Source organism: Pseudophryne corroboree, chromosome 9 (assembly GCF_028390025.1).
Source record: "Pseudophryne corroboree isolate aPseCor3 chromosome 9, aPseCor3.hap2, whole genome shotgun sequence".
In the NCBI taxonomy this organism is placed as follows: Eukaryota; Metazoa; Chordata; class Amphibia; order Anura; family Myobatrachidae; genus Pseudophryne; species Pseudophryne corroboree.
Genome location: NC_086452.1, coordinates 109,350,005 through 109,375,560, shown reverse-complemented (window position 1 = coordinate 109,375,560; position 25,556 = coordinate 109,350,005). Strand labels below are relative to the sequence as shown.

Here is a 25,556-nt window from a genome sequence, read left to right as displayed (position 1 = left end):
GCAACACTACAAAATGTTACAAATTACAACTCAATAAAAAATGTAAAAAATAAAAAGATTTACAAAAATGTGCTACAATTTTACCTAAAAGCAATAAACTAAGGTAGACTATGTATAGGGTGCAGTACCTGTAACGGACAATTCTACAGCCACCCCAATACTATGTCCTGCAGTGATGGCATCTACCCAAAGACTTATGGAATGGTTCATAGGAATGGCAAGAGCGGGTAGCTTGTACAGAACAGTTTGCAATGAAATTCGAAATATGTACAGTTCATTTGCCTGACTGTGTCATGCAGGGTTGTCAGTCTTACAGTACAAAAATAAGATTTTACTTACCGATAAATCTATTTCTCGTAGTCCGTAGTGGATGCTGGGGACTCCGTCAGGACCATGGGGAATAGCGGCTCCGCAGAAGACAGGGCACAAAAGTAAAAGCTTTAGGATCAGGTGGTGTGCACTGGCTCCTCCCCCTATGACCCTCCTCCATGCCTCAGTTAGGATACTGTGCCCGGACGAGCGTACACAATAAGGAAGGATTTTGAATCCCGGGTAAGACTCCTACCAGCCACACCAATCACACTGTACAACCTGTGATCTGAACCCAGTTAACAGCATGATAACAGCGGAGCCTCTGAAAAGATGGCTCACAACAATAATAACCCGATTTTTGTAACAATAACTATGTACAAGTATTGCAGACAATCCGCACTTGGGATGGGCGCCCAGCATCCACTACGGACTACGAGAAATAGATTTATCGGTAAGTAAAATCTTATTTTCTCTGACGTCCTAGTGGATGCTGGGGACTCCGTCAGGACCATGGGGATTATACCAAAGCTCCCAAACGGGCGGGAGAGTGCGGATGACTCTGCAGCACCGAATGAGAGAACTCCAGGTCCTCTTTAGTCAGGGTATCAAATTTGTAGAATTTTACAAACGTGTTCTCCCCCGACCACGTAGCTGCTCGGCAGAGTTGTAATGCCGAGACCCCTCGGGCAGCCGCCCAGGATGAGCCCACCTTCCTTGTGGAATGGGCCTTGACAGATTTAGGCTGTGGCAGGCCTGCCACAGAATGTGCAAGTTGAAATGTGCTACAAATCCAACGAGTAATCGTCTGCTTAGAAGCAAGAGCACCCAGTTTGTTGGGTGCATACAGGATAACAGCGAGTCAATTTTCCTGACTCCAGCCGTCCTGGAAACCTATATTTTCAGGGCCCTGACAACATCTAGCAACTTGGAGTCCTCCAAGTCCCTAGTAGCCGCAGGTACCACAATAAGCTGGTTCAGGTGAAACGCTGACACCACCTTAGGAAGAAACTGGGGACGAGTCCGCAGTTCTGCCCTGTCCGAATGGACAATCAGATATGGCTTTTGTGAGACAAAGCCGCCAATTCTGACACTCGCCTGGCCGAGGCAAGGGCCAACAGCATGGTCACTTTCCATGTGAGATATTTCAAATCCACAGATTTGAGCGGTTTAAAATGTGATTTGAGGAATCCCAGAACTACGTTGAGATCCCACAGTGCCACTGGAGGCACAAAAAGGGGGTTGTATATGCAATACTCCCTTGACAAACTTCTGGACTTCAGGAACTGAAGCCAATTCTTTCTGGAAGAAAATTTACAGGGCCGAAATTTGAACCTTAATGGACCCCAATTTGAGGCCCATAGACACTCCTGTTTGCAGGAAATGCAGGAATCGATCGAGTTGAAATTTCTTCGTGGGGCCTTCCTGGCCTCACACCACGCAACATATTTTCGCCACATGTGGTGATAATGTTTTGCGGTCACCTCCTTCCTGGCTTTGACCAGGGTAGGAATGACCTCTTCCGGAATGCCTTTTTCCCTTAGGATCTGGCGTTCCACCGCCATGCCGTCAAATGCAGCCGCGGTAAGTCTTGGAACAGACCTGGTACTTGCTGAAGCAAGTCCCTTCTTAGCGGCAGAGGCCATGAGTCCTCTGTGAGCATTTCTTGAAGTTCCGGGTGCCACGTCCTTCTTGGCCAATCCGGAGCCACGAGTATAGTTCTTACTCCTCTACGTCTTATAATTCTCAGTACCTTGGTTATGAGAAGCAGAGGAGGGAACACATACACCGACTGGTACACCCACAGTGTTACCAGAACGTCCACAGATATTGCTTGAGGGTCTCTTGACCTGGCGCAATACCTGTCCAGTTTTTTGTTCAGGCGGGACGCCATCATGTCCACCTTTGGTCTTTCCCAACGGTTCACAATCATGTGGAATACTTCCCGATGAAGTCCCCACTCTCCCGGGTGGAGGTCGTGCCTGCTGAGGAAGTCTGCTTCCCAGTTGTCCACTCCCGGAATGAACACTGCTGACAGTGCTATCACATGATTTTCCGCCCAGCGAAGAATCCTTGCAGTTTCTGCCATTGCCCTCCTGCTTCTTGTGCCGCCCTGTCTGTTTACGTGGGCGACTGCCGTGATGTTGTCCCACTGGATCAATACCGGCTGACCTTGAAGCAGAGGTCCTGCTAAGCTTAGAACATTGTAAACTTCCCTTAGCTCCAGTATATTTATGTGGAGAGAAGTCTCCAGACTTGATCACACTCCCTGGAAATTTTTTCCCTGTGTGACTGCTCCCCAGCCTCTCAGGCTGGCATCCGTGGTCACCAGGACCCAGTCCTGAATGGCGAGTCTGCGGCCCTTTAGTAGATGAGCACTCTGCAGCCACCGCAGAAGAAACACCCTTGTCCTTGGAGACAGGGTTATCCGCTGATGCATCTGAAGATGCGATCCGGACCATTTTTCCAGCAGATCCCACTGAAAAGTTCTTGCGTGAAATCTGCCGAATGGAATCGCTTCGTAGGAAGCCACCATTTTTCCCAGGACCCTTGTGCAATGATGCACTGACACTTTTCCTGGTTTTAGGAGGTTCCTGACTAGCTCGGATAACTCCCTGGCTTTCTTCTCCGGGAGAAACACCTTTTCCTGGACTGTGTCCAGAATCATCCCTAGGAACAGCAGACGTGTCGTCGGAAACAGCTGCGGTTTTGGAATATTTAGAATCCACCCGTGCTGTCGTAGAACTACTTGAGATAGTGCTACTCCGACCTCCAACTGTTCTCTGGACCTTGCCCCTATCAGGAGATCGTCCATTTTCTTTGAAGAAGAATCATCATTTCGGCCATTACCTTGGTAAGGACCCGGGGTGCCGTGGACAATCCAACCGGCAGCGTCTGAAACTGATAGTGACAGTTCTGTACCACGAACCTGAGGTACCCTTGGTGAGAAGGGCAAATTTGGACATGGAGGTAAGCATCCCTGATGTCCCGGGACACCATATAGTCCCCTTCTTCCTGGTTCGCTATCACTGCTCTGAGTGACTCCATCTTGATTTGAACCTTTGTATGTAAGTGTTCAACTATTTCAGATTTAGAATAGGTCTCAACGAGCCGTCTGGCTTCAGTACCACAATATAGTGTGGAATAATACCCCTTTCCTTGTTGTAGGAGGGGTACTTTGATTATCACCTGCTGGGAATACAGCTTGTGAATTGTTTCCACTACTGCCTCCCTGTTGGAGGGAGACGTTGGTAAAGCAGGCTTCAGGAACCTGCGAGGGGGAGACGTCTCGAATTTCCAATCTGTACCCCTGGGATACTACTTGTAGGATCCAGGGGTCCACTTGCGAGTGAGCCCACTGCGTGCTGAAACTCTTGAGACGACCCCCCCCCCCACCGCACCTGAGTCCGCTTGTACGGCCCCAGCGTCATGCTGAGGACTTGGCAGAAGCGGTGGAGGGCTTCTGTTTCTGGGAATGGGCTGCCTGCTGCAGTCTTCTTCCCTTTCCTCTATCCCATGGCAGATATGACTGGCCTTTTGCCCGCTTGCCCTTATGGGGACGAAAGGACTGAGGCTGAAAAGACGTTGTCTTTTTCTCCTTTATACGGCAATACTTCCATGTGCCATTTGGAATCTGCATCACCTGACCACTGTCGTGTCCATAAACAACTTCTGGCAGATATGGACATCGCACTTACTCTTGATGCCAGAGTGCAAATATCCCTCTGTGCATCTCGCATATATAGAAATGCATCCTTTAAATGCTCTATAGTCAATAAAATACTGTCCCTGTCAAGGGTATCAATATTTTCAGTCAGGGAATCCGACCAAGCCACCCCAGCGCTGCACATCCAGGCTGAGGCGATCGCTGGTCGCAGTATAACACCAGTATGTGTGTATATACTTTTTAGGATATTTTCCAGCCTCCTATCAGCTGGCTCCTTGAGGGCGGCCCTATCTGGAGACGGTACCGCCACTTGTTTTGATAAGCGTGTGAGCGCCTTATCCACCCTAAGGGGTGTTTCCCAACGCGCCCTAACTTCTGGCGGGAAAGGGTATACCGCCAATAATTTTCTATCGGGGGAAACCCACGCATCATCACACACTTCATTTAATTTATCTGATTCAGGAAAAACTACAGGTAGTTTTTTCACACTCCACATAATACCCTTTTTTGTGGTACTTGTAGTATCAGAAATATGTAACACCTCCTTCATTGCCCTTAACAAGTAACGTGTGGCCCTAAAGGAAAATACGTTTGTTTCTTCACCGTCGACACTGGAGTCAGTGTCCGTGTCTGTGTCGACCGACTGAGGTAAAAGGACGTTTTAACGCCCCTGACGGTGTTTGAGACGCCTAGACAGGTACTAATTGGTTTGCCGGCCGTCTCATGTCGTCAACCGACCTTGCAGCGTGTTGACATTATCACGTAATTCCTTAAATAAGCCATCCATTCCGGTGTCGACTCCCTAGAGAGTGACATCACCATTACAGGCAATTGCTCCGCCTCCTCACCAACATCGTCCGCATACATGTCGACACACACGTACCGACACACAGCACACACACAGGGAATGCTCTGATAGAGGACAGGACCCCACTAGCCCTTTGGGGAGACAGAGGGAGAGTTTGCCAGCACACACCAAAAACGCTATAATTATACAGGGACAACCTTTAGATAAGTGTTTTTCCCTTATAGCATTTTAATATATATAGTCATATCGCCAAATAAGTGCCCCCCCTCTCTGTTTTAACCCTGTTTCTGTAGTGCAGTGCAGGGGAGAGCCTGGGAGCCTTCCAACCAGCATTTCTGTGAGGGAAAATGGCGCTGTGTGCTGAGGAGAATAGGCCCCGCCCCCTTTTCGGCGGGCTTCTTCTCCCGTTTTTCTGAGACCTGGCAGGGGTTAAATACATCCATATAGCCCCCAGGGGCTATATGTGATGTATTTTTAGCCAGAATAAGGTACTATCATTGCTGCCCAGGGCGCCCCCCCCAGCGCCCTGCACCCTCAGTGACCGCTGCTATGAAGTGTGCTGACAATGGCGCACAGCTGCAGTGCTGTGCGCTACATTATGAAGACTGAAAAGTCTTCTGCCGCCGGTTTCTGGACCTCTTCACTTTTCGGCATCTGCAAGGGGGTCGGCGGCGCGGCTCCAGGACGAACCCCAGGGTGAGACCTGTGTTCCGACTCCCTCTGGAGCTAATGGTGTCCAGTAGCCTAAGAAGCCAATCCATCCTGCACGCAGGTGAGTTCACTTCTCTCCCCTAAGTCCCTCGATGCAGTGAGCCTGTTGCCAGCAGGACTCACTGAAAATAAAAAACCTAACAGAACTTTTACTCTAAGCAGCTCTTTAGGAGAGCCACCTAGATTGCACCCTTCTCGGCCGGGCACAAAAATCTAACTGAGGCTTGGAGGAGGGTCATAGGGGGAGGAGCCAGTGCACACCACCTGATCCTAAAGCTTTTACTTTTGTGCCCTGTCTCCTGCGGAGCCGCTATTCCCCATGGTCCTGACGGAGTCCCCAGCATCCACTAGGACGTCAGAGAAATGAACAATACTTTGGCATTTAAACCATATGCAGAGTGTCATATTTTGCATTCTAGGATTCACACGTGTCCACAGTTTTACATGGGAAATAAGTAACCAAAAGAACATTGGCTTTTAACAAGTGCTTACGTGTGAATAAGAGCGCTTGCCCGCAGACCTCAGTAATACTTGTTACCTGCAGTCTACAATATTAGCAGTTTCAGTAGACAGAGGTTTCTGGATTGAAATCTATGGGCGAGATTCAAATCTCTGAAACCCTCCCCCTTTGCCCCCTATAGACGGAAGATCGGGGAAGCAATAACATTTTATTTTCCCCCTAAATGGTCTTTTATAGATATTCTGAACCAAGCTTGTGCTTTAGGGACCACTACGGTTTCTCCATTCTAATTTACAGCCTTCAATCTTCGCTTTAACTTTACATTGCATTTTGAACCATTACCCATATTCAAGGCAGCATAGCTCAGCATAAACGAATCCTTTAAAAATACTAGGTCAGGTAACAGCAATGGAATACTGGTGAACTACAACAACCAGCAAACTCCGCTAGGAGTAAGAAAGTAGAATTGATGGTTGCGGGGGAGGGGGAAGCAAGGGGCAAACGTGAAAGGTCTACAAGCTGCATTTATTTTGGTGGTTTTACAGAACATTTAATTCCATAAAATGCTTAGAATAAATATTTGTGTCTGCTGACTATCAGCTCAGTACACTCACAAAGACCAAGGCTGCCAAACAATGTATACACTATGCCAGCTCTGCGTCTTCCCATAAACCAAATCCATCACAAGATACAGTTACATTTTAATCTAGCAGCTTTCAGCTTTCCCTAGAGGAGAATATTAAATGTGAGCATGTGAGTAACACATTAGCACACTGTCTCTGATCCTGGCTGTGGGCAGATAGGAAAAGGCGATCATAAGACTGAAATAAGGGGTCATTCCATGGTACATTTCATCTTCATTTTTAGAAGTTTAAGTGCACCACACATAAAAATGAAGCTGAAATTCAACATGTTAAAAATACGACAGTAATATATGGGGTATGTAGTCATAATTCATGCTTAGCAGCAGAACCAAATGTACTCTCTTACTAGTTACATGTTATTTTTAATATGCGCAACTTATGTTACAACAGACCGGACGTAGGAACTGAGGGTACTTATAGGTTTAAACGGGTTGAGCATGCGTGACCGGCGCTCGCAACAGGTTCTATTCCCACTATGGGTGTCGTGGACACCCACGAGTGGGAATAGTCCCTGCTAGTTGGCATGCCAACTGTCGGGATTCTAAGGGGGCGGGATGTAGGTGGGAGGTATTGTGACGATGGTCTTCTGACCGCCAGTCACATAACTACATGCCGTGTGAACCGGCTCTCCTAATTATTTTTACAATAGGACTGTTACACACTTATATGACCCCAAACTTACAATTGACACACACAAAAAATGTTAACCAAACTATACTTAAAATTAATTTTGACATGTGACTCATGTTACATAGGGATGTGACTTACGTTACACTTCTGTCCCCAGTCAAAGGGCTCTGATACTAATTATTCAAACCTGTAGAATCCATGTGAATTAATCACTGTATGCTTGTTTATCTTATATTAGTGATGAAGGCCATATAAAATACATGGAAATAAGCAGTTTTTGCATCCACTTCCATATAAGTTCAATGCTTACACACGCTGCAAATCAAATTGACCACATCCCAAATCGGGATCAGTATGAAATCCAGATGGTCAAAATCCCGACAAGGTCAAAATACCGACATTTAAAATGTTAACAGGTCAAAAAGTTGACATGAATTTTTCATTTTATTTTTTGGTGTGTATGTAGACATGGACACCGTATAAGTGTACTGCGTCCCCTTGCATGGCTAGTGCACACGGTGCCTCGCTGCACTCGACACACCATTATATTCCCCCTCCAGGTCCAGTGGGATGGTAAAGTATGAACAAGTCTGTTTAAATTTTTTTTTTAAATCATGAAAAACTCATGTCGACTTTTTGACCTGTCGACATATTAAATGTCGGTATTTTGACCGTCGATCAATGGTTGTCGGGATTTTGATTGTAAATAAATTGACCGCATCCCAAATCAATACACGTTATATATCAAATTTCAATTCTCACTCAATAGAATATGATCTTTTAGCAGCATACAGTAAATATACTAAAATGTTAGTGGTTATGTGAAATTTTATGTTCATGTATCGTGTCCTGTATTTCATGGAATGAACCTAAGGCAGGGGTGGCCAGACTTTTGGGACTTGGGATCTACTTTTTGTTCACTTCCTTACTGGTGACCTACCAGCAACAAAGCATTGAAACTTAATGTGAAGTGTAATGTGATGATTTGGACTGCATGGTGTGAGCAAGCTCAATACTCGGGCAGTAGGTACTGTACTTTATTTCTAACCATCAGCAGGTGATAAGGTGGTCAAAACAAAGCCTTGAAAATAATGCCCACACCAAATAATAGCACCAATAATAATGCCCACACCAAATAGCACCAATAATAATGCCCACACCAAATAATAGCACCAATAAGAATACAGTACAAACATTAAGAATAGCATCAATAATAATCAATATAGTTTTTTTCCCTGTGCAGCGATGTCCTGTGAGCCAGGCTCCACATTATGCAACCAATGCAGAGGTGGACACTACACTGATATGTGTTGAGTGATGTTTTTGCTACACAGATCCTACACGCATGTACCTAACTGTACATTGGCGGTCGCAGTTGCACACAGTATCACTGGCATTAGAGACAGCCACTGCGTACTATGGGTTGTACTTTTAGAAGGGTGGAGTACGTTCATGTTTGTTTTGTAAAGAATACTGCTGCACACATCAGAGGGATCCGTGCAGTTGTGAAAATGGACACAACTGCAAACAAAAAAAATGCATCCCGAAAAAAGTTCTGCCTCCTATACAAACCTGTTGTTTACAGCCAGATCTGCATCATGTTTACAGCTCCTTTTATAAATATGTATGACGACCTTCCACCTGTGAAAATATGTTTACATGAATACTAGGGACAGTTCATACATATACTGAGCTCTTGATTGCCCAATTGTTTCTGGAGGTATTCTTCAATGCAAATATCTCAGGAAGGTAAAGTCAGGTGTCCGGCAGAGTGCTCTCCAGTGACTGTGGTTAGATGGTGAGAAGGGAACCGCAGCCTGCACCCAAAACGGGTGCATATATCTGATCTTGCCGGTGCCGCTCAGTGATCCTCCGCTCCATGACAGACAGCATGACCGTTTGTCTCCCACATGTATTTTTCTCTCAGCAGGTTGCTGTTAGATTTTAACACCCAGCAGAATGCTCTCCAGAAGCAGCAGGGAGTTGGCAGCATGATGCCCACAGTATGTAAACAGCATGTCTCAGCGCTGGTGGTAGAGAGGTCATGCCCTGACCTTCATCTCTACTCTGTTACTGGATCTGTGGTGCAGTTCCTCCGTTCCCCACAGCATGTGGGCAACAACATGATGTCCCCTGCACGCTGCACTATGGGGAGCTGGGCACCTAAGGCCACAGAAGCCATCATAAGTTTACTTTGGTTCAGTTGGTCACGATCTACCAGTGGACCAATAGATAGCTGTGAGGATATTGGGTTCAAAATCACTCAGTCACGGTGGTAGATGAGAATCCAACAGTGGTTTATTGAACAGATTGGGTTATAAACAGCTCAGCACACTTCTGTGATCCAATTCTACACGACAATCCCTCCTGGAGCTCCTGACAGAACATTACTTCTTAGTCAGTCTCCTGCCACTCTCTCAACTTCTGTCTCACGTCCCCTCTTTGCTATTATCAAACCTTTGTCTTTCCTACAATAAGGCGACACCCCCAGACAGTTTCAGAGCAAACCTATTTTCACATGTCCAGGCATGTCCCCTAGGCCACAATAGATGTTAACTAAAGTAACCTTACTTAATCTGATTGTATGGCCTGGAATCCATTGTGTGGGGAAGAATGAGGGGGGTGTATGGCCTGACATCTGAGACTGGCTGTATCTACACAACAGCAAACACACAGGTTATCTGCGCAGTCATATGGGGGGACATTATTTGACAAACTATAACCCAATAACCAATACATTCATATATATATATATACACACACATCGAAAACATAACTGTACCCTTGTAACAATAACATCATACAATATAATACAATATTGCCTACTACATAGCCAAATACAGATCAACAATTAGTGTAGTCCATGGGTCAGACCAGGGCTAGGGAAGTAGCTGCGTGTCTTTTACCACTGTGTGACAACGCGCCGGCTGTGTTGTCACATTTCCTCCCTCTACTTCCAAGCCCGGTGTCCTGGGTGGCTTAAGCTTGCTGAGAGTAATGGTATTCTCCTGTACCCTGGGTATTTGTAGCGAGGGATTTCCTGGGCTTGCTCGGCGCTTGGTCTGGTTCCTGCTGACGGGACAGGCCATCTGCGTTCCCGTGATCTCTGCCCTTTTTGTGAGAGATAGAGAAATTGTATAGTTGTAGGGCTAAGCTCCATCTCAGCAGTCGTCCATTGTCTCCGGCAGTGCGCTGTAACCAACTAAGGGGACTGTGGTCTGTTACCACTGAGAACTCGCGCCCGTACACATATGCCTGCAATTTCTTGAGTGCCCAGACTATGGCCAGGCACTCCTTTTCAATAGTGGCATAGGCTATCTCACGGTCCAGAAGTTTTCGGGAGAGAAAGGCAACTGGGTGTTCACAACCATCCTCCCCTACTTGGCTCAACACAGCTCCTATTCCACAACCCCAGGCATCTGTTTGCACAATGAACCGCCGGCGGAAGTCGGGGGCTGCTAACACTGGGGATTGGGACAAAATGTCCTTCAGCTGGGAAAAAGCCTGCTCACACTCTGGGCTCCAGTCAATTTGTCGGGTGTACTTTGTCGTTAGGTCAGTCAGGGGTTTGGCAATGGTGCTGTACTAGGGCACAATTTTACGGTAGTACCCTGCTGTTCCAAGGAAGGCACGTACCTGTTTTTGGTTAGTGGGCCGAGGCCATTTCAGGATGGCCTCAATTTTAGCTGGCTCTGGACGAATATGGCCTCCGCCAACCCTATGCCTGAGGTACAATACCTCTGCCATCCCCATCTGACATTTGTCAGGTTTGATTGTTAACCCTGCCTTGCTGATCCGTGCCAACACCTGGGCCACATGCTGCAGATGCTCCTCCCATGTCTGACTAAAAATGGCTATGTCATCAAGGTATGCCTGGGCAAAGTCCTGACACCCTGTCAGTAGGTGATCTATGGTACGCTGAAAGGTGGCTGGGGCATTCTTCATCCCAAAGGGCATGGCAGTAAATTCAAAGAGCCCAAATGGGGTGCTGAATGCAGACCTCTCCTGTGCCTCCCTGGTAAGGGGTATCTACCAGTATCCTTTGCTAAGATCCAGAGTGGATACATAGCGTGCCATTCCCAACCTGTCTAACAACTCATCTACCCGGGGCATGGGGTATGCGTCTGTCACTGTCACCTCGTTCAGCCTCCTATAGTCCACGCAGAAGCGGGTACTGCCATCTTTCTTGGGCACTAGGACTACGCTGGTGGCCCAGGGTCTATGGGACGGTACAATAACACCAAGCGCCAGCATTTCATCGACCTCCCTTTTGATCATATCAATCACCCTGGGGTTCACCCGATAAGCGGGTTGCCTAGTGGGCCGAGCCTCCCCGGTATTGACATGATGGGCCACTACATGAGTGCGCCCTGGCCTGCTTGTGAATTGTGGCCTCTCTACCTCCAATACCTCCCTCATCTGTAGGGCCTGGGTTTCGGTTAATTGCGAGCCTATGGGCACTGCCTCCACTCCTAGGTCCCTCTTGGTGGCTGCTAGAATGTCAGGGATGGGGTCGGTCTCTGGGTCATCCATAGGTGGGCAACAGATTGCCACCGCCACTATCTCCCTGGTGACATATTTCTTTAACCTATTTATGTGGTAGGTACCCACCCGCTTCCCTGTTTGGTCTAGGGCAATAATGTAATCTACCCGTCCCTGCCGATCCACTACAGTATAAGGCCCTGCCCAGGTCGCCTGTAACTTATGCTTTCGGGCAGGTACTAGCACCATCACTTTCTGTCCAACCTCTAGTTCCCTGTCCTGCGCTCGTTGGTTATAGTACCGGCACTGTCTTTCCTGCGCGCCCAGGGTGTGGTCATGCGCAAGCTGCATCAGCCTGTGCAGTTTCTCCTTCATTTGGACTACATATTCCAAGATGGGAACCTCAGGTTCCTGAAATGACCCTTCCCAGCTTTCCCTGACTAGGTCAAGTGGTCCCCTTACCCTTCGGGCATATAGTAACTCAAAAGGAGAAAATCCGGTTGAATCCTGCGGCACTTCGCGGTACGCGAATAATAGCTGTTGCAAGGACTTCTCCCAGTCTCCCCCCTCCGATTCAGCAAATGCCCGCAGCAACTGCTTTAGGGTCGAATTGAATCTCTCACAGAGACCATTAGTCTGGGGGTGATAAGGGGTGGTGCGTAAGGGATGGACCCCAAAGTTGTCCCATACTGTCTGCAGCAATTCCCCTTGAAATTGCGTACCCTGATCAGTAACTACTTCTTGGGGAAATCCTACGCGACTAAAAATATCCATAAGAGCCTGGGCGATATGTTCAGCATCTATGGATGCCAGTGCCACTGCCTCAGGGTATCTAGTCGCGTAATCAACTACAGTCAGTATGTATCTCTTTCCTGTTCGGCTCGGTTTCTTAAAAGGCCCCACAATGTCCATGGCCACTCTCTTAAATGGCTCACTTATGACAGGCATGGGTTGTAGGGGAACCCGGCCTGGGGGTCCCCCGAGGCGTTGGCAGACCTCACATGACTCTCTATACTGATTTACCTCCTGGTTAACCCCAGACCAGAAGAAATGTCGCAGCAGCCGGGCACGGGTTTTCCGAACCCCTAAGTGGCCTGCTAAGGGAATGTCATGGGCAAGGGCCAGCAACCGGGCACGGTACTGCTGTGGAACAATCAACTGTTTTCTTAGGACCCCGGGCTCTAATGGGTCTGCTTTTGCTGGCACCCGGTACAGTCTCCCCTCCTCCCACATAATGCAATCCTCCTGAGGCCCCCAATCTGTTCGTCCCGCTGCCCTGCGGAGGCTAGCTAGGGAGGGGTCGGTCCGTTGGGCTTCCCTAAAGGCTACCCTATCTACTTCCCCCAGATTCTCATCACAGTCAGGCAAGTCTGGTACAGGGTTACTCACCGCCAATGGTTCAGGGTTTGTGGCTGTCACTTCCACAGAGACTCCTGGTGCTGGCATGAGAGGGTCCTCATGCACTGTCTCCAATGCCTGTGCTTGGCTTCGGGTGATAGCTCCCACAAAGTAACTAGCCAATCCAGCACTCAGATCGTTGCCCAGAATGACGTGAGTGGGTAATCCATCCAAAAGTCCAACATTTACCTCTCCAGAGTCCAGGCCCCAGTCCAGGTGTACCCTTGCCATAGGTATTACAGTGATCTGCCCTCCTGCCATGGAAATTTTAACTTTCCTTTTCTTCAGTATCTGGCAAGGGGGAATTAATTCTGGCCGTATAAGGGTGATAGAAGCTCCAGAGTCTCTCAACCCTTGCAGCTCCTTCCCATTAACTTTTACAGGTTGTAGGTGGGTCTTCATATTATCCGGGGTGGATTTCCCAATAGCTGCTACCACCTCTACTTGGTATGCTACTTCCTCCGCCTCTGGCGCATCAGGAAAGTAGTCCACCTCGCCCGTTCCAAATGATTCGTGGCACACAGCCACCCGCGACATGGCAGATTGGGTACCTGGGAATGGCCGTCTTACCCGTGTACAGTTACGAAGTAAATGCCCCACCTGGTCACAGTTGTAGCAGCGTCGGCTTGCAGGTGATGCTGGTCCCCGAGACCTTGAATTTCTGGCTAGGGAAGCTGGGGTATGTATTGGGGCTGGCCGGTGGGGGAACAATGGTAGCTCATGATCCTGCTGGGGCCGTCGGAGGGTTGTCCTCTCCTCTGTATTGGCACCTCTCCACCGAGGCCTGTTAGCTGTGAACTCATCTGCTAGGTGTGCTGCTTTTTCCGGAGTGGTAGGGTTCCGATCTGCCACCCACTCCCTGATCTCTGGAGGCATCTTGTTTAGCAGCTGCTCCAAAATAAAAGCATTTTTAATGTCTGCTACAGTAAGGGCCTTCTTCACAGCCAGCCACTTATCACAGTTCCTCCGCAGCAAGTTATTGAACTCTATAAATGAGGCATCTCCTTTCCGCGCCATAGACCGAAACTTTATGCGATACGATTCAGCGGTCACCGCATATCTGGCAAGCAGCACACTCCGTACCTCCTCATATACCAGGATCTGCTCTGGTCTCAGGGCATGGAATGCCTCCAGTGCCCGCCCTCTCAGACTGGGTACCAAATATCGAGGCCACTCTGCTGCCTCAATTCCATGCATTATCATAACAGATTCAAACATCTGCAAATGAGTATCAATATCCGAACTGACCTCATCAAAAGGTGGGACCTCATTATACCTCAGCCGGGAGGTCTGCCTTACTGCCACTGCCGGGGCGGTTATACCGGTCTGCGCCCCCAATGCGGCTCCCAGTACTGATGCTCCTTGCCCTAGTGCTGCCAGCAACTCCCGCAACTGATCTGTACTTCCAACGACCAGTGCAGGGCCTGTTGTAGCGGTTCCAGTGGTTCCTTGACCCTCGGCCTGCTCTGGGATGCAGTCCTCATCATCCTCCTGCCCAGGGTGTTCTTGGTCCCATTCAGCTAGCTTTGCCATTAAGACTGCTCTGGTGTCCGATGCATTAAACTCAATCCGTCTTGTTCGACAGAGGTCCTGTAGTTGATCCTTCTTGCTGTATCGGTAGCATAGCGGGGCAGAATCCATTGCCTGCTGTGGTTTATTCCTTTCTGCTGGTGTCTTGAGTGATCCCACTGCTGCCGCCAAATGTGAGGATATTGGGTTCAAAATCACTCAGTCACGGTGGTAGATGAGAATCCAACAGTGGTTTATTGAACAGATTGGGTTATAAACAGCTCAGCACACTTCTGTGATCCAATTCTACACGACAATCCCTCCTGGAGCTCCTGACAGAACATTACTTCTTAGTCAGTCTCCTGCCACTCTCTCAACTTCTGTCTCACGTCCCCTCTTTGCTATTATCAAACCTTTGTCTTTCCTACAATAAGGCGACACCCCCAGACAGTTTCAGAGCAAACCTATTTTCACATGTCCAGGCATGTCCCCTAGGCCACAATAGATGTTAACTAAAATAAGAATTTACTCACCGGTAATTCTATTTCTCGTAGTCCGTAGTGGATGCTGGGAACTCCGTAAGGACCATGGGGAATAGCGGGCTCCGAAGGAGGCTGGGCACTCTAGAAAGATCTTAGACTACCTGGTGTGCACTGGCTCCTCCCACTATGACCCTCCTCCAAGCCTCAGTTAGGACACTGTGCCCGGACGAGCGTACACAATAAGTAAGGATTTTGAATCCCGGGTAAGACTCATACCAGCCACACCGTATAACTCGTGATATGAAACCCAGTTAACAGTATGAAACAACCGAGCCTCTCAACAGATGGCTCAACAATAACCCGATTTAGTTAACAATAACTACGTACAAGTATTGCAGATACACCGCACTTGGGACGGGCGCCCAGCATCCACTACGGACTACGAGAAATAGAATTACCGGTGAGTAAATTCTTATTTTCTCTGACGTCCTAGTGGATGCTGGGAACTCCGTAAGGACCATGGGGATTATACCAAAGCTCCCAAACGGGCGGGAGAGTGCGGATGACTCTGCAACACCGAATGAGAGAACTCCAGGTCCTCCTCAGCCAGGGTATCAAATTTATAGAATTTTGCAAACGTGTTTGCCCCTGACCAAGTAGCAGCTCGGCAAAGTTGTAAAGCCGAGACCCCTCGGGCAGCCGCCCAAGATGAGCCCACCTTCCTTGTGGAATGGGCATTGACAGATTTGGCTGTGGCAGGCCTGCCACAGAATGTGCAAGCTGAATTGTACTACAAATCCAACGAGCAATAGTCTGCGTAGAAGCAGGAGCACCCAGCTTGTTGGGTGCATATAGGATAAACAGCGAGTCAGATTTTCTGACTCCAGCCGTCCTGGAAACATATTTTCAGGGCCCTGACCACGTCTAACAACTTGGAGCCCTCCAAGTCCCTAGTAGCCGCAGGCACCACAATAGGCTGGTTCAGGTGAAACGCTGACACCACCTTAGGGAGAAACTGGGGACGAGTCCTCAATTCTGCCCTATCCATATGGAAAATCAGATAAGGGCTTTTACAGGACAAAGCCGCCAATGACCACCTTCCACGTGAGATATTTCAGATCCACGGTTTTTAGTGGTTCAAACCAATGTGATTTTAAGAAACTCAACACCACGTTGAGATCCCAAGGTGCCACAGGGGGCACAAACGGGGGCTGAATATGCAGCACTCCCTTTACAAAAGTCTGAACTTCAGGTACTGAAGCTAGTTCTTTTTGAAAGAAAATCGACAGAGCCGAGATCTGTACCTTAATGGAGCCCAGTTTTAGGCCCATATTCACTCCTGCTTGCAGGAAATGCAGAAATCGACCTAGTTGAAATTCCTCTGTTGGGGCCTTTTCGGCCTCACACCATGCAACATACTTCCGCCATATGCGGTGATAATGATTTGCTGTAACCTCTTTCCTAGCTTTAATAAGCGTAGGAATGACTTCCTCCGGAATGCCCTTTTCCTTCAGGATCCGGCGTTCAACCGCCATGCCGTCAAACGCAGCCGCGGTAAGTTTTGGGACAGACAGGGCCCCTGCTGCCGCAGGTCCTGTCTGAGCGGCAGAGGCCATGGGTCATCTGATATAATTTTTTGAAGTTCTGGGTACCAAGCTATTCTTGGCCAATCCGGAACCACGAGTATCGTTCTTACTCCTCGCCTTCTTATTATTATTCTCAATACCTTTGGTATGAGGGGCAGAGGAGGGAACACATAAAACGACTGGTACACCCACGGTGTTACCAGAGCGTCCACAACTATCGCCTGAGGGTCCCTTGACCTGGCGCAATATCTTTTATAGCTTTTTGTTGAGGCGGGACGCCATCATGTCCACCTGTGGCCTTTCCCAAAGGTGTACAATCCTTTGGAAGACTTCTGGATGAAGTCCCCACTCTCCCGGGTGGAGGTCGTGTCTGCTGAGAAGATCAGCTTCCCAGTTGTCCACTCCGGGAATGAACACTGTTGACAGTGCTAACACATGATTTTCCGCCCATCGGAGAATCCTTGTGGCTTTTGCCATCGCCATCCTGCTTCTTGTGTCGCCCTGTTGGTTTACATGGGCGACCGCCGTGATGTTGTCTGATTGGATCAGTACCGGCTGGTTTTGAAGCAGAGGTCTTGCCTGTGTAGAGAAGTCACCTGACTTGACCAAAGTCCTTGGAATTTTCTTCCCTGTGTTACTGCCCCCAGCCTCAAAGGCTGGCCTCCATGGTCACTAGGACCTAGTCCAGTATGTCGAACCTGCGGCCCTCCTTAAGATGGGCACTCTGCAGCCACCATTTTAGAGATACCCTGGTCCTTGGAGACAGGGTTATCAGCCGATGCATTTGAAGATGCGATCCGGACCACTTGTCCAACAGGTCCCACTGAAAAATTCTTGCATGGAACCTGCCGAATGGGATTGCTTCGTAGGAAGCTACCCTTATTCCCAGGATTCGCGTGCAATGATGCACCGATACCTGTTTTGGCTTCAGGAGGTCTCTGACTAGAGATGACAGCTCCTTGGCTTTCTCCTCCCGGAGAAACACTTATTTCTGGTCTGTGTCCAGAACCATCCCCAGGAACAGTAGACGTGTCATAGGAACCAGCTGTGACTTTGGACTGTTTAGAATCCAACTCTGCTGTTGTAACACTTTCCAAAATAGTGCTACCCCGACTAGCAACTGCTCCTTGGACCTCGCCCTTATAAGGAGATTGTCCAAGTACGGGATAATTAAAAACTCCCTTTCTTCGAAGGAGTATCATCATTTCGGCCATTACCCCGGTAAACACCCTCGGTGCCTTGTACAGTCCTGTCTGGACTTGGTAATGGTAATCCTGTACCACAAATCTGAGGTACTTCTGGCGAGGATGGTAAATGGGGACATGCAGGTAAGCATCCTTGATGTCCTGGGATACCATGTAATCCCCCTCGCCCAGGCTTGCAATAACCGCCCCGAGCGATTCCATCTTGAACTTGAATTTTTTTATGTATGTGTTCAAGGATTTTAATATAAATGGGTCACACCGAACCATGCGGTTTCGGTACCCCAACCCGTGTAAAATAGTAACCCCGTCCTTGTTGTAGTTGGGAATACTGCTTATTAATTGCCTTTAGTATAGCCTCCCTGCCTGAGGGAGTTGTCGGCAAGCCATAATCTAGGAAACGGCTGGGGGGAGATATCTCGAATTCCAGCTTGTACCCCTGACATACTTCTTGAAAGAAACAGGGATCCACCTGTGAGCGAGCCCACTTATCTCTGAAATTTTTTAGACGGCCCCCCACCGTACCTGGCTACACCTGTGGAGCCCCCGCGTCATGCTGTGGGCTCAGAGGAAGCGAGAGAAGAATTTTGAATCTGGGAGCAGGCTGACTGGTGCAGCTTTTTCCCTCTTCCCTTGTCTCTGTACAGAAGGGAAACGCCTTTGACCCGCTTGCTTTTCTGAAGCCGAAAGGACTGTACCTGATACAGTGCTTTCTTAGTCTGTGAGGAAACCTGAGGTAAAAATATTTCTTCCCATCTGTGGCTGTGGATACGAGGTCCCAGAGACCATCCCCAAATAATTCCTCACCCTTATAAGGCAGAATCCTTTTAAAGTCAACATCACCTGTCCCGTGACAGGTCTCTAATACCCTCCTGACAGAATGGACATTACATTCATTTTGGATGCCAGCCGGCAAAATATCCCTCTGTGCATCCCTCATATATAAGACGACGTCTTTAATATGTTCTCATGTTTGACAGGGTCACCGACCACGCTGCAGCAGCACGATCTGCAGGTCTCCGTCTAGTACCCGAGTGTGTAAATACAGACTTCAGGATATCCTCCTGTCTTTTATCAACAGGTACCTTCAAAGTGGCCGTTCCTAAAACGGCAGTGCCACCTTTTTTGACAACCGTGTGAGCGCCTTATCCACCCTAGGGGATATCTCCCAACGTAACTTATCCTCCTGGCGGGAAAGGGTACGCCATCAGTAACTTTTTAGAAATTACCAGTTTCTAAACGGGGGAACCCACGCTTTTCACACACTTCATTTATTCATCTGATGGGGGAACAAAACACTGCCTGTTTTTTCTCCCCACACCTAAAACCCCATTTATAGAGGTGCATGGGTTAATGTCAGAAATGTGTAACACATTTTTTATTGCCGGGATCAAGTCACGGATGTTCCTAGTGGATTGTGTATATGTCTCAACCTTGTCGACACTGGAGTCAGACTCCGTGTCGACATCTGTGTCTGCCATCTGAGAGAGCGGGCGTTTTTGAGCCCCTGATGGCCTTTGAGACGCCTGGGCAGGCGCGGGCTGAGAAGCCGGCTGTCCCACAGCTGTTACGTCATCCATCCTTTTATGTAAGGAGTTGACACTGTCGGTTAATACCTTTTACCTATCCATCCACTCTGGTGTCGGCCCCACAGGGGGCTACATCACATATATCGGCCTCTGCTCCGTCACCATATAAGCCTCCTCATTCAACATGTCGACACAGCCGTACCGACACACCGCAGACACACAGGGAATGCTCTAAACGAGGACAGGACCCACAAAAGCCCTTTGGGGGGACAGAGTGAGAGTATGCCAGCACACACCAGAGCGCTATATAATGCAGGGACTAACTGAGTTATGTCCCCTATAGCTGCTTTTTTTATATAATGTATACTGCGCCTAAATTAAATGCCCCCCCTCTCTTTTTTAACCCTTTTCTGTGTTGTAAACTGCAGGGGAGAGCTAGGGAGCTTCCCTCCAACGGAGCTGTGAGGGAAAATGGCGCCAGTGTGCTTGAGGGAGATAGCTCCGCCCCTTTTCCGCGGCCTATTCTCCCGCTTTTTTATGGAATCTGGCAGGGGTATTTACCTCATATAGCCCCTGGGGCTATATATTGAGGTATTTTTGCCAGCCAAGGTGTTTTTATTGCTGCCTCAGGGCGTCCCCCCCCCCAGCGCCCTGCACCCTCAGTGACCGGAGTGTGAAGTGTGTGAGAGGAGCAATGGCGCACAGCTGCAGTGCTGTGCGCTACCTTGGTGAAGACTGAGTCTTCATGCCGCCGATTTTCCGGACCATCTTCTTGCTTCTGGCTCTGTAAGGGGGACGGCGGCGCGGCTCCGGGACCGAACACCAAGGACTGGGCCTGCGGTCGATCCCTCTGGAGCTAATGGTGTCCAGTAGCCCAAGAAGCCCAATCCGGCTGCAAGCAGGCGAGTTCGCTCCTTCTCCCCTTAGTCCCTCGCTGCAGTGAGCCTGTTGCCAGCAGGTCTCACTGAAAATAAAAAAACCTAAGTCTATTTCTTTCTAAGAGCTCAGGAGAGCCCCTAGTGTGCATCCAACCTCGGCCGGGCACGAAATCTAACTGAGGCTTGGAGGAGGGTCATAGTGGGAGGAGCCAGTGCACACCAGGTAGTCTAAGATCTTTCTAGAGTGCCCAGCCTCCTTCGGAGCCCGCTATTCCCCATGGTCCTTACGGAGTTCCCAGCATCCACTAGGACGTCAGAGAAAGTAACCTTACTTAATCTGATTGTGTGGCCTGGAATCCATTGTGTGGGGAAGAATGAGGGGGGTGTATGGCCTGACATCTGAGACTGGCTGTATCTACACAACAGCAAACACACAGGTTATCTGCGCAGTCATATGGGGGGACATTATTTGACAAACTATAACCCAATAACCAATACATTCATTATATATATATATATATATATATATATATATACACATCGAAAACATAACTGTACCCTTGTAACAATAACATCATACAATATAATACAATATTGCCTACTACATAGCCAAATACAGATCAACAATTAGTGTAGTCCATGGGTCAGACCAGGGCTAGGGAAGTAGCTGCGTGTCTTTTACCACTGTGTGACACAACGCGCCGGCTGTGTTGTCACAAATAGCGATCTACCTTTTGTCCAGGTCTGTGGTATGAGGACACCCAACAGGAGACGCGTATCTACTGAATGTTTTACGTGCTTTTCCCTCTCTGATACCCACTTTCACACTGAAGCCCTGGCTCTGACCTAGACTACTGAACAACCTGCATTACAGCTTTTCACAATGCACCTTGGAACCGGGTTATTCTCGTGTCGATCTGCCCTGCAAAGTGTACGAGTCATTAGAAGTGGACTTTTTTTGGCACACAAAAGGTGAGGTCATGAAAAGTGGGTAGTGACTGGCGTCTTCCAGCATCCTCAATCAGCCGACCTGCCTCTTTCACCATGAACCAGATCGAATAACCTGGGTCGCATCTCTCACAATGCATCCTACCCTAGATCAGTCTCGAGAATAACCCCAGTCGAGGTTGCAGACCCAGGACACACAACATGGGTCAAGAACCCGGTTTGCCCTGGCAATATTCCAGGTTAGAGGTTCAGTGTGAAAGGGGCATCACTTATTCCCTATTCCACTGCAGCAATAACCTTGCTGGGTCTACCCGAGTCATGGCGCAATGTGAAAGGGTCCTTAAAAAATAACCTGGGTCAAGTGACCCGGGAATCCAGCCCAGGTAGCCATCAGGATCATTCCCAGGTAGCGAGACCTGGGTTATGCTTAAAAGCTGCTGATTGGCTGTGTATGCAGAGGTCCGCCTCAAGGGAGTGACCGAGTGACATGGAGGGCAGACAAGGGTTCACTGTAAACCGGGCCGACCTGGGAAAAACCTGGGTCCAAGGTGCAGTGTAAACGGTGCCTGACCCAGATCTGACCTAGGTTTTTGGTGGAGAAGTGGTATTAGAATATTCTGCACACGGGTAATAAAATAGTAATTGAAATGCATTACATTATTGGTGCACTTTAATGATAACACACCAAGTACAGTAATGAGAACATGTTTAGGTAAATGACATGGATCACCTGGCCCAGATGCATTTACAAGTATGGCTGCTGCTACAGACACATCTAGCAGATGTTACAGACAAGAATTTTTGTGGTCACAAACTTTGCGCTACTAGCAACCCGTAACCCAATGGTAATGAAGTGTCACCAACACTTAACAATACAATGGAACAAAGAATTTTTACCATACAGGTCAAGGCGCTTGAATATAGGATAAACCACGATCTATGTGGATTTCATTGGTCCAGAATAGGCTTAAAACAATAGAAAAAACACTATCATAGTGTAGAATGTAAAATCAATGTACATATGATCTCAATAAATTTAAACTCGTACCACAACTTGTGGTCTACTTAATAGTAGACATAGATCGCATTTTTGTCAGGGGGCGGATCTGCAAAATGATGATCCCCAATCTTTCGTCCCTCCTTCCTTATATATGGCAATCTTTCCCGGATTGGCGTATTCACGATATAAAATTGGAAAGAAACTCCAAATAGTGTAACACCATTTAATAAAACATAGAATAAAACACTGCGGAAGATAGTGGACTCTCACCAGATGTTAAAGGTTAACAAGCATGTAATGATCTAGGCGTCCCCAGGAACCCGCATGCAAGCAGATGAGTACTCCACGTATCCTCCCGTCTCCACCACCAACGCGTTTCGATAATACTGGATTATCTTTTTCAAGGTATGGGAGACATTGATATAGAGGAGGTATTTATACCCCTCTTAATAGGATTAAAACATAATTAATAAGTAATACCTAATACCAGACACAGATCAACTAGCATCTAACGTTTCCTATCCCTAACACTAAACTCCAGTCCAGTGGTAGTCCATATCCTTCAGATATCTTCTATTTTGCTCTTCCATACTCCCGTTTTCCCGGGAGAAGCAGTGTCCGCATTGGCCGTATTCTTCACTTCCGGCGGAAGGAGGTCAGCGTCCTGTTCTCAACAGGTTTCCGTTCTATAGTTCCCCACTTCCGGCGGAACGAGAGCGTCTTTCGTTTCCTGTCCTTGAAGGATAACACGAGTCTCCTTGGCAACAGCAGTTTCCGGTTTTGAAGCGGAAGTGTCTTGCGTCTCAACAGCGGCTTTTGCGTGTCATATTGTCCGTATATTCCGGGTGTCAAGGGTGTTATTTGATATAGGCAAAAAAACAAAGTAAAGCAATAAGTAAAACACAAATTGATACAGAAATAAATGGAGAATGTTATGATCCATATTAATGCTTCAAACATCTACCATTTTTACAGAAACCATTTCATTTCGAAATCTTTATTTAGACCGGTTGGTTCTAGAGTTTTACATGTATGTATCATCTGCATTTCACTTCTTGCCAGTTTTCTCTGTATATTGCCTCCCCTCACATCTGGAAGAATTTTTCTTAAACCATAAAAATTCTTTATGTGTTTTGGATCACAATTATGTGTTTTTTTGAAGTGTAGGGATAAAGCATGTGTGTCCAGGCCTTTTTTAATATTGCGTAAGTGCTCGGCGATTCTAGTTTTCAGGGCCCGACCAGTTCTACCGATGTAGAACTTATCACAACTACATTCAATGCAATAAACAATATTAACCGAGTGACAGGTAATAAAATCCCTTATAGGGCATTCTTTTCCATTTATCGATACCTCCACTTTCTTAGGATAATTAACCAATTGGGGGAAGAAATCCAACAGGAAGGATTAAAAGGAGGAGTGAAAATCTTCAACTTAAGTACTCATGTCCTCCTAGCAGAAGAAAGAACTCTATTAGAGAAAGGACTGAAGTATGCCCCCTCCACTAAGGTAGATCAATTCGATGTCTTTATACACATCGAGAAATTTACTAGAAAATTGACTTTAAAAAAAAATTTTCAGTTGAAAGAAGGCGATTCTGTTATACATGAAAGAGATGAAGCTTCTTCATTTAAACCTAGGTCAACTTTTTACCCGTCCTATTTGAAGGGATGTTTTGTTGAATCCTTCGCTCATTTGGTAAAAGAGGACCTTGAAAAATTAAATATACAGAAAATTAGGTATAATCTAGAACTGGTCGGGCCCTGAAAACTAGAATCGCCGAGCACTTACGCAATATTAAAAAAGGCCTGGACACACATGCTTTATCCCTACACTTCAAAAAAAACACATAATTGTGATCCAAAACACAAAGAATTTTTATGGTTTAAGAAAAATTCTTCCAGATGTGAGGGGAGGCAATATACAGAGAAAACTGGCAAGAAGTGAAATGCAGATGATACATACATGTAAAACTCTAGAACCAACCGGTCTAAATAAAGATTTCGAAATGAAATGGTTTCTGTAAAAATGGTAGATGTTTGAAGCATTAATATGGATCATAACATTCTCCATTTATTTCTGTATCAATTTGTGTTTTACTTATTGCTTTACTTTGTTTTTTTGCCTATATCAAATAACACCCTTGACACCCGGAATATACGGACAATATGACACGCAAAAGCCGCTGTTGAGACGCAAGACACTTCCGCTTCAAAACCGGAAACTGCTGTTGCCAAGGAGACTCGTGTTATCCTTCAAGGACAGGAAACGAAAGACGCTCTCGTTCCGCCGGAAGTGGGGAACTATAGAACGGAAACCTGTTGAGAACAGGACGCTGACCTCCTTCCGCCGGAAGTGAAGAATACGGCCAATGCGGACACTGCTTCTCCCGGGAAAACGGGAGTATGGAAGAGCAAAATAGAAGATATCTGAAGGATATGGACTACCACTGGACTGGAGTTTAGTGTTAGGGATAGGAAACGTTAGATGCTAGTTGATCTGTGTCTGGTATTAGGTATTACTTATTAATTATGTTTTAATCCTATTAAGAGGGGTATAAATACCTCCTCTATATCAATGTCTCCCATACCTTGAAAAAGATAATCCAGTATTATCGAAACGCGTTGGTGGTGGAGACGGGAGGATACGTGGAGTACTCATCTGCTTGCATGCGGGTTCCTGGGGACGCCTAGATCATTACATGCTTGTTAACCTTTAACATCTGGTGAGAGTCCACTATCTTCCGCAGTGTTTTATTCTATGTTTTATTAAATGGTGTTACACTATTTGGAGTTTCTTTCCAATTTTATATCGTGAATACGCCAATCCGGGAAAGATTGCCATATATAAGGAAGGAGGGACGAAAGATTGGGGATCATCATTTTGCAGATCCGCCCCCTGACAAAAATGCGATCTATGTCTACTATTAAGTAGACCACAAGTTGTGGTACGAGTTTAAATTTATTGAGATCATATGTACATTGATTTTACATTCTACACTATGATAGTGTTTTTTCTATTGTTTTAAGCCTATTCTGGACCAATGAAATCCACATAGATCGTGGTTTATCCTATATTCAAGCGCCTTGACCTGTATGGTAAAAATTCTTTGTTACATCTAGCAGATGTACCCTAAGGAAAAGTCCCAGAGGAAGCTCAGAAAGCATTCCTGAAATTAGAGCAAATCATTTATTAACACCCATAAAATCCAGGTCCATAGTTGTGAAGCGGTGTTAGGATCGCACCTCTGTCACACTGACACCGTTAATTACATGAACCCTGTGCAGGCATCAAGAGATGGGGCCACTCAGCC

The 25,556-nt window shown here is 47.2% G+C and overlaps 1 protein-coding gene across 13 annotated transcripts in view; it reads right to left on the bottom strand.

Moving 5' to 3' along the window:
- Nucleotides 1-25,556, bottom strand: part of RALGPS2 (Ral GEF with PH domain and SH3 binding motif 2) — a 359,193-nt gene that overhangs the window by 320,776 nt on the left and 12,861 nt on the right. The window lies entirely within an intron of this gene.